We start from the raw sequence: 11307 nt of genomic DNA, 5'->3' as shown, positions 1-11307 counted from the left end.
CTCAGGTTTTTGGGATCAAATTATTATTTCAATTTTTAAAGCCACACATAGATTTTCTATTGCCTGAAATACTCATCTGATTTAAGGACTATGCTATTTCGACAATGCAAACTTCCTATGTAAAACTGAGATTGTTGTAACAACGCGAGAAATGCACGGGGATCGAAAAGAAACTAATAATTATAAGAAAATGTATCTCCGAATAAATTATAAAGTATCAATGACACTCAAAAACATGTCCCAACAGTACACTAGAAGAAAATGCATAGAAATTTTCGGGGTAATTATTTGGTACCGTAAGTCTCTCATATATATACAATATATATATTCTTCAATCAAGGATATGTCAGTGTAAATGAGCTGAGCGTTAGTTTTCTAAGAAAACGCCGTTAAACTATGTTACACGAATCACACGTGCACCGCTCTTTTACAAAACTATGTCCGCCATGTTTTCCTCAGTGAACGAAATAAAAGGAGTATTTTACCTTAGAGTTCCTTATTGTAGAGTTACGATTGACTTTCTAATCTAAATAAAAACATCACTTTTTTTATAAACACCCCACTGTCCGATCTTTCTGATCACTTAACGATCACTCACAATTACAAAATAAAACCAACGTGTCATCAAAATTATCACTTTACACAGCTTCATGGACATCACGGCCTACTAACATTAAATTTGTAATCATGCGCCAACCAAACAAATGATGAAAGATCGGTACTTTTTCAAAGACATGTTTTATTTCCTGTAATTTTCTGATATTCTAACCTTCAAACAACCGATTGTATGCACAGAAATAACGAAACATTTATGCAATATAGCTTTTAGTTTAAATTTGGATCTATCTTTTCAGCCCAACAAAAGACATGTATATGTCACAAACCTGGTCTGTCCTCGAAATCAGTGTCAAAGGTTACTAGAACATAAAATACAATAAATAAACAACCGCTTACTATGTTCTTGTAAGTCCTGTAAGATGAAACGGCTCGTGTTTATACATTCATATATATTCCGTATCGGGAACATTGACAATCACAAGTCGATCCTTACCCGAACATGAAAACAGTTACTTTTATGCCTTTGTTTACATTTCAAAGGTAACTATTCACATATACGTTCAAGAACGTAAATTTCGTGCTTTCCGACCCACATTGTGTGTAAACTTTTGTTTTTAAAAGTATGTGTATTCGGCAAACCATTTGTAACTTCCGACGTGGTAAATGTCATTGAGAGTATCAGTTATGTTACGAAATTTAATTGAATATTTATGTTTTATACTTGCAAAAGAAAACTTGATGGTCATGGTCGCTGACTTCGAATTCCTCGCCCATCACCGACGTGGGAACAAAAACCCACTTGAGGTGTGAAACTTTTCACGTAAGGAAGCCATCCAACTGAGGTTAGTGTCTCGATCTAGGTACTAGTCTGAGCCTCAAAAATGTCTGGAGGACCCCTGTAGCCTTTCCCCACCAACAAAACCTTGGGAAAGTTCATTGTTTCGTTTCGGGTGTTACTCTCAATCAAACAAAATAAACATTGTTCCCGTTTTTGTTTGTTTGTTTTATATATAATGAATATGCAAAAAGGGTCTGTTTGTTTCAGGTGTAACGTCAAATATAATATTTACAATTATAAATCAACAGTGAACACCACATGCATTATTTTTCACGAGGGGTTAATGCTTTACTCTTACAGGTAAAACAAAACATATTCCTTTTGTATAAAGGGTAAGGTAAATATATATGTATATGTGTGTGTACTCGTGGAATTAAATGTTAAGTGTAAAAAGTATATATTCACAGTTCAAATCATCCATGCTAAATAATTAACGTCGAAGATACCTTAACAAATTTATATTTTCAGTATTTGGGCGAAACATACCGTCCTTAACAAATAGATATGTTCTCATATCTGAATGGATTACAGTCCCAATACCATAAACAAATATATATATTCCACATATTAGGCGGATATAACCACCGAAAGCATATCAAGAAATGTAGATGAATTTGCCTATTAAGAGAAATCTTCAAAATCAGAAATTGTCACTTGAAGAGGAGGCGGATTGGGATGTGGTGGTAAGATAAAACAAGAAATTAGCCAAATAAAATTAAAGAAAGAAGCGTACTATTCACTCTTGAATGCTGACGAAGAAGGAAGATGCCGTTTCACGATTGGTTCAACAGTATAAAAGGAATTCATTGATTGGCTTTACCGTAGTATATAAATTAACATATTCAGAATAGGACCGATTTGCTCCAAATGTACAACAATGACATAAATAATTTTATCTACCTATAAAATTCATATATATATGAGCAGTACAATTCCTGTAAATGAGCACTACGTAAGCGCCCAGGCCCCTCTCGCACACCATACCTATAGTTCGGACTTCTTTCATGTGTAAAGGCATGTGCACAAAAATGACAAATTTTGCCAACACCTGGTAAATTGTAATGTGTTTTTTAGAAAAGTAATAAACGGAAATAGAAAAATAGCTCTCAGCTCATTTACACGGATAGTTTAGCTTTATTATGTATGTTATAGTTTTTCGCAGTTATGCACGATGACATAGAATACTTACCCCGAAAATTGTAACACGAACATACTGATAACTTTTCCCACTTTACTTTTTAAATTAAAGTAAGAGTTCAGCACTTCATGGTTTTGATGTATTGTCTCATTGGAATAAATTTGTTTTACAGTAACTTCGAAATTCATCAGAAATAATGTCATGTACCCCACCCACCTAATTCATAATTTCAAAATAGCATAGGCCTTAAGCACACCACAATTTGAGAAAAAATGCCATTTCAAGATTTCATGAATAGCAAAGCTTTTCAAGACAAAAAAAATCACTAAAATTGGCATGACCTATCACATGTTTTTTTTATTTCCACCAAAAATTCTGTGAAGATGGGCTGCTTTAAAGACAGAATACACATCCTGATCTGCTTAAATCAAACACAGGCCTTCCCTGTATCATATTTTGTTTTGAACGTTTTCGCTCCACCATTTTGGACACTTCAGTATAATTTAGGGCTTTTGCTTCATGTTGATTAATATTATTTTTTAATGGATTACCGATCATAACCCTATGTCAAGTATTAAAATCATAAATGACTTGGATAAAAAGATTTATGGAAATATCTGAATCTTTGTAAAAATAAGAAAAACGACACATATTCATATTAACACACAAATATGCTTCAACAAGCTTCATGTTGACGGGTATCATGTTACTAGTGTACATTCATAAACCATGAATAATAAATAGCAATTATATTGATATTGTACGTCTGCTCAAGTAGAAAATATCGATACGGGAGTATTAACTAAAAAGGTTATGTTAAATTTGCACTTGTGACAAGAAACGCCAAATTGTCAAGGTCCGGCAAGCGACATAGGAGTATTATGGCCCACATTTATAATGACATCCTAGTTAGGATTAGTATCTTACTTTCATGCAATAACACATCAACAACTGCTTTTGAATAAACAAGGAAAAAACTCTAAATCTCTTACTGACTTTAATATTATCAATTTCTTTGCTGTAAAAGTTAATGGCTAAAAAAGGAGTATGGATGAATTACACTTGGTACATTTTAGAACCATAGAATTAAGCGTCTGGAATTTAAGTCATTTTATCTTGAACAGACTAAACAAAACCGTGAAGCCGGCAGCGAGCCAACAACTAATAATTCAGACACTTATATACTCGAATTCAGTTGTATTCTTTAACTTTCACGGAAAGGAATGTGTATATCCTAACTGGGGTGTTGATGAAAGGAACGTGTATATCCTAACTGGGGTGTTGATGAAAGGAACGTGTATATCCTAACTGGGGTGTTGATGAAAGGAACGTGTATATCCTAACTGGGGTGTTGATGAAAGGTAGTTCTGTTCGTTTGAAAAACCGTAAGTGATGGCGTAACTTCACTCAGTTATCTGGACGAGTACTTTAGGCAATAGAATGAACCCATGATTCGACGTACGGAAACGAAAATCATTTTATGAATTAATGACAATTCGTGATTATGTTTATTAAAACGGCAACGTTACTATATAACTAAAGAAAAAGTATGGTATTGAATATTTTGATACGTTTAGTTATTAAAAAAGTATCTTGAAATCAAGCTGAAATATGTGGGTGGATCTCTTTAATTACGGCCAAATATCTTAAAAACAAGCAGACGAACCTATACATTAAAAAAAATCTAATTAGCGAAAAAGTATCAAAATAATTTCACTTTTTGACAAGCTACTGTTATAATTCATGAATAATTTATGCACTGACAAAAATAAAATGTACTTACTTTATATAGGACCAGATATCACAAGTACATGGAGGCGGGCATATTTAAATCAGCAGCATTGCACTGCGCGGCCATGGTACAAATTAGAAAGAAAAGGGTCGACTCGAATAACTACGCTATTTCTTGAAGGCTTACACTTAATTTTTCTCTTCGACAACTCCTTTTTATTGCGTGTAATTTTTTTTTACCTCTAATGTGCTATTATTCCAGTGTAGAACAACTTCATACTGACAAAATGATAACAAAGAGTTTATTTTAAGAAATGAAAGGCCGCCATGTCAGGTGATAAACTTGCAAGATATTTCGGGCGTTTTTTATGTATAATCATTAAGAAGATTTTTGCTGCTGTTTAAAATACAACAAAAACCACATTACCACGATCAGTGTTCATACAAATGATCAGTACGGCTACAATAAATGTGATTACTGCATGTTTAAAGCTATAATTGGAATTCTCATAAAACTTTAATAGTTTCTAGGAAAATATTTATACTCACGGAGGACGGCATGTAGTAATCGGACCGCCTGTCTGTATGTCCGTCTCTTTGGTTTCCGCCATCATAGCTAAAGAACGCTTATACGCGGGAACCTGCGTAATACCTGGTAAGCAAGTTGGTTGTGACCGGCATATAACCCTTGCTGATTGTTTAGTCGGTTGCTCAGTGACCTTGAGCTGAAAATTTGTTTCAAATCGATAACTGAAGACCGCTTCGGTGCAGGAGCCTCGAACTTTGTAAGCGGATTGGTCTTGTTCGGCAGATGGTCCCTATTGATTTTCATATCTGTTGTTCAAACGTAAAGGTCACGGTGACCTTGAGGTAATCTATACAGGAACCTCACACTCAGTATGCAGGTCAGCAGCATATGACCCCTATCGATTTTAAAATCAGTTGCTCAGAGGTGTAGGTCGCAGTGACTTTGAACTGAAACTGGTTTCAAACTGCTAACTCAACCCTGCTTCTTACACTCGTGTTTGCCATGATGGTTGGTCTTGACCGGCAGATGACCCATATCGATTTTTATTACGGTTGCTTAAAGGTCATGATGACGTAGAGTTGAAAATCGGTTTCTCAAACTTCGTAAGCCAGTTGGTCGTGATCGGCACATGGCCTCTATCAATTTTGAGGTCCATTGCTCAGATGTCAAGGTTGCAGTGACCTTGAGCTGAAAACTGATTTCCGATCGGTAAGTCAAGACTATTTTAACTCTAAAATTTCCTAGGCAATTTATTTATTTATTTGGGTTTTACGGCGCACCAACACAGTACAGGTTATATGGCGCCAAACAGGACTACAAATTTTGGTTTCACATCTCATTTACATCGAAATAAAAACACGAGGTATGGAAACCTAGGCAAATTGGTTCTGACCAGTAAATGACCCCTACTGATTTTGAGGTAAGTAGGTCAAAGGTTGAGGTAGTTGAGACCTTGAGCTGGAAAATGGTTTCTGACTGATAACTGATAAATGCTTCGGCTCAGGAGTCTCTAGCTTGGTAGGGAGGTTGGACCAGGTCAGAGGTTAAAATCACCTTTAGCAAATAACCTATTATTGCCATTTTTGATATTTTTTGTCACATTTTCTATCATAATTCAAAAATGAACACTGAAACTATGCATGTTTAGATTATTCGAAAAATATATTAAAGACTGTTTTGATTTTTGCTTTCAATTTTTAAAGGTACACTCTTCAAGGTGCTTTGAAAACAATGATTTGCAAAAGCTTTACCTTTGTAAAGTTTGAAACCAGAATTAAATTTTACTTATCTCCTTTCTTTGGTCAGGCATCAGTACCTTTCTTGTTTTATAATAAGTATCAAAATCATATATAATACATGGAAATGAATTTGACCGAGACACCAAAATGTAAAGAAAATATCCTAGTCAATTTGAAGGATCAATCTTTATACTTCTGAGACTGCTATGCCATTTATAGGGAAAAGATTTTCTGGTGATGAACATAATAACCAATGAATGACACTGAAGAGTAAACAAGAAGCTGCGTTCAATAAACGCTTGATGCCTCCGATGGCATCCTTGTCGATACAAAGCAAGCAAAGTCCAAAACGAGGTCAAGGTCAAGGTCAAACTGAGGTCAGGTGATGTTTGAAGATGAGGAATGGTCACAGGTTACATCTGCATTAGTATCAAGCCATTCTAGTAAGGGATATTGATGCTAGAGGAAACGGTCCCATTTGGTTAAACAAGAGATGACCCATACAAAGCAACCTAGGTCCAAAACGAGGCCAAGGTCAAGGTCAAACTGAGGTCAGGTGATGTTTGAAGATGAGGAATGGTCACAGGTTACATCTGCATTAGTATCAAGTCATTCTAGTAAGGGGTATTGATGCTAGACGAAACGGTCCCATTTGGTTAACCTCGTACGGACGGACGAACGGACGGACGAACGGAAGGACAGACAGCACAATCACTGTATGCCTCCCGCATCAGTAGATGCCGGGGACATAATAAAAACAGAAAACACAAAGTTTCCTTATGATTTTCTTTCATACAACATATCTTAATAATTATATAAAAAAAAATAAAACTTAATAATGATTTATGAACTATGGCTTACTTTTATCAACAATATATAAGTAAATGAACAAAGACAAGTAATGGTACACAACTTAAAATACAGTCAAACCTGCAAATACACTTCTCCTGGGTACAAAAAGCAGTCTTTATTAGCAGTATGTTCACGCTAAAATACAAGGAGTCTTTGAAAAAGGAACAGGACAGTCTCTGTTTATTGTAAGCTGTTGGTCTTTAGCATATGCTTGACAGAAACTTCAACAGTTTTCACTTTACAAATTTCTATAAACAAGAGGGCCATAATGGCCCTATATCGCTCACCTGTTATCATTGCACTTAAGGACAAGAAGGTAAAAAATCATAATCAAGATCAATCAAAAGAATTATGAGAAAATATAGTTGAAATTTTCTTTAAGTAACTTCAAATAAAATTATTTTCAAATCAGGCCAGTAGTTTTTAAAGGGAAGAAATTAAAAATAAATCTAAGTCTTCAGAAAAAATATCTAAGTCCAAAGGACAGGAACAACAAAGGGAAGAAATTTAACCAAAAAGAAAAAAAAATTCTTACAAGGTAGAGATATGTCAAAATACGCCTAAAAATTGGAAGTACCATCCATGTTGTACCACAGAAAAGTGGTCTTGGTTTTTCCCTATGGCCAATAATACAAGAGGACCATGATGGTCCTGAATCGCTCACCTCTTCCCACATGACGCAGCTGATAAACATTCAGACCAACTTTCATACAGATCCCATGAAAAATATGGCCTCTAGAGAGGTCACAACGTTTTTTCATTATTTGACCTACTGACCTACTTTTTGAAGGCAGTGACCCACTTCCGAACTTGACCTAGATTCTGACCAATTTTCATGAAGATCCATTCACAAATATGGCCTCTAGAGATGTCACAAGGTTTTTCTATTTTTAGACCTACTGACCTAGTTTTTGACCGCACATGACCCTGTTTCGAACTTGACCAAGATATCATCAAGATGAACATTTAGACCAACTTTCATACAGATCCATGAAAAATATGGCCTTTAGAGAGGTCACAAGGTTTTTCTATTATTTGACCTACTGACCTAGTTTTTGACGGCATGTGACCCACTTTCGAACTTGACCTAGATATCATCAAGATGAACATTCAGACCAACTTTCATACAGATCCCATGAAAAATATAGCCTCTAGAGAGGTCACAAGGTTTTTCTATTATTTGACCTACTGACCTAGTTTTTGATGGCACGTGACCCACTTTCGAACTTAACCTAGATATCATCAAGGTGAACATTCTGACCAATTTTCATGAAGATCTCATGAAATATATGGCCTCTGGAGAGGTCACAAGGTTTTTCTATTTTTAGACCTACTGACCTAGTTTTTGACCGCACATGACCCAGTTTCAAACTTGACCTAGATATTATCAAGATGAACATTCAGACCAATTTTCATACAGATCCCATGAAAAATATGGCCTTTAGAGAGGTCACTAGGTTTTTCTATTATTTGACCTACTGACCTAGTTTTTGATGGCACGTGACCCAGTTTTGAACTTGACCTAGATATCATCAAGGTGAACGTTCTGACAAATTTTCATGAAGATCTTTTGAAATATATGGCCTCTAGAGAGGTCACAAGGTTTTTCTATTTTTAGACCTACTGACCTAGTTTTTGATGGCACGTGACCCAGTTTCAAACTTGACCTAGATATCATCAAGGTGAACATTCTGACCAATTTTCATGAAAATCTTGTGAAATATATGGCCTCTAGAGAGGTCACAAGGTTTTTCTATTTTTAGATCTACTGACCTAGTTTTTGACGGCACGTGACCCAGTTTCAAACTTGACCTAGATATCATCAAGATGAACATTCTGACCAACTTTCATAAAGATCCCACAAAAAATGTGACCTCTAGAGTGGTCACAAGCAAAAGTTTACGGACGGACGGACGCACGGACGACGGACGCTGCGTGATCACAAAAGCTCACCTTGTCACTATGTGACAGGTGAGCTAAAAAAAGTTACTAAATAAGCTAACATAAAAGGGAAGTAATTAAAAAAAATATTGTAAGTGAACAAAAGAAGGATCTGCTAAATAAAAAAATAAAAAAAGAGCACTGCAACGCAGCGCAAATGCAGAGCAATATACACACAAAACAAAGTCATATGACCTTTGGCCCCTAAGTGTGACCTTGATCTTGAAGTGAGCCATCCGAAACATGCACTCTGCACATCGTTTCGATGAGGTGAACATTTGTGTCAGGTTTCTTTGAAATCCTTCAAGGGGTTCAAGAGTTACAGAGTGGAAGGGAAATTGCTAACCAACAGACAGACTGACGGACACCAAGGTGATAACATAATACGTCCCTTCCGGCGTATTAAAAGGAATACAGATCTTATGGCGATACAAGTTGTATGCAAGTTTGGTTAAAATCAAATCATAAATGAAGCTGCTATTGGGAAGACAAGGTCAAAATATCTAATTTTGGCCCTTTCAGGGGCCATAACTCTAGAACCCATTAAGGGATCTGGCCAGTTCAAGAAAGGAACCAAGATCTTATGGTGGCACAAGTTTTGTGCAAGTTTGATTAAATTCAAATCATAAATGAAGCTGCTATTGTGCAGACAAGGTCAAAATAGCTAATTTTGGCCCTTTCAGGGGCCATAACTGTGGAACCCATTACGGAATCTGGCCGGTTCAAGAAAGGAACCAAGACCTTGTAGTGACACAAGATTTGTGCAAGTTTGATTAAATTCAAATCATAAATGAAGCTGCTTTTGTGCAGACAAGGTCAAAATAGCTAATTCTAGCCCTTTCAGGGGCCATCACTCTGGAACCCATAATGGCATCTGGTCAGTTCAAGAAAGGAACCAAGATTTTATAGTGATACAAGTTGTGTGCATGTTTGGTTAAAATACAAGAGGACCATGATGGTCCTGAATCGCTCGTTTTTTCTATCATTTGACATAGTGACCTAGTTTTTGAGCTCATGTGACCCAGTTTTGAACTTGACCTAGATATCATCAAGATAAAAAAATTCTGACCAATTTTCATGAAGATCCATTGAAAAATATGGCCTCTAGAGAGGTCACAAGGTTTTTCTATTATTTGACCTAATGACCTAGTTTTTGACTGCGTTGACCCAGTTTCAAACTTGACCTAGATATATTTAAGATGAACATTCAGACCAACTTTCATACAGATCCCATGAAAAATATGGCCTCTAGAGAGGTCACAAGGTTTTTTCTATTATTTGACCTACTGACCTAGTTTTTGACAGCACGTGACCCAGTTTCAAACTTGACCTAGATATCATCAAGGTGAACATTCTGACCAATTTTCATGAAGATCCATTCAAAAGTATGGCCTCTAGAGAGGTCACAAGGTTTTCTATTTTTAGACCTACTGACCTAGTTTTTGACTGCAGTTGACCCAGTTTCAAACTTGACCTAGATATCATCAAGATGAACATTCAGACCAACTTTCATACAGATCCCTTGAAAAATATGGCAATTAGAGAGGTCACAAGGTTTTTCTATTATTTGACCTACTGACCTAGTTTTTGTCGGCACGTGACCCAGTTTCAAACTTGACCTAGATATCATCAAGGTGAACATTCTGACTAACTTTCATGAAGATCCATTGAAAAATATGGCCTCTAGAGAGGTCACAAGGTTTTTCTATTTTTAGACCTACTGACCTAGTTTTGGACCGCACGTGACCCAGTTTCGAACTTGACCTAGATATCAACAAGATGAACATTCTGACCAACTTTCATAAAGATCCCATGAAAAATGTGACCTCTAGAGTGGTCACAAGCAAACGTTTACGGACGGATGCACGGACGGACGGACGACGGACGCCACGCGATCACAAAAGCTCACCTTGTCACTTTGTGACAGGTGAACTAAAAATCATAAATGAAGCTGCTATTGTGCAGACAAGGTCAAAATAGCTAATTTTGGCCCTTTCAGGGGCCATAACTCTGGAACCCATAATGGGATCTGGCCAGTTCAAAAAAGGAACCAAGATCTTATGGTGATACAAGTTATGTGCAAGTTTGGTTAAAATAACACCATAAATGAAACCACTATCGTGCAGACAAGAAATTGTTGACACATGCATGCACGCAAATTCTGGCCCTTTAAGGGGCAATAACTCTAGAACCCATGATGGGATCTGGCCAGTTTTCGAAAGGACCCGAGCTATCATGCCAATACAAGTTTTGTACAAGTTTGATCAAAATTACTTGAAAAATGTGGTGACGGACGGACGATGGACGAAGGGCGATCACAAAAGCTCACCCTGTCACTAATTGACTGGTGAGCTAAAAAAAAGATCACATGAAAAATGGACACATTGTTCTTGACAAGCCAGATGCAATAAGCCAACCATCCTTCCAATAAAACACAGAAAGAATTGAGATTTTTTTCACTCAGGACTTTTTTATGCTAACC

The sequence above is a fragment of the Mercenaria mercenaria genome, chromosome 8 (assembly GCF_021730395.1).
Source record: "Mercenaria mercenaria strain notata chromosome 8, MADL_Memer_1, whole genome shotgun sequence".
Lineage (NCBI taxonomy): Eukaryota > Metazoa > Mollusca > Bivalvia > Venerida > Veneridae > Mercenaria > Mercenaria mercenaria.
This window is presented reverse-complemented; position numbering follows the sequence as displayed.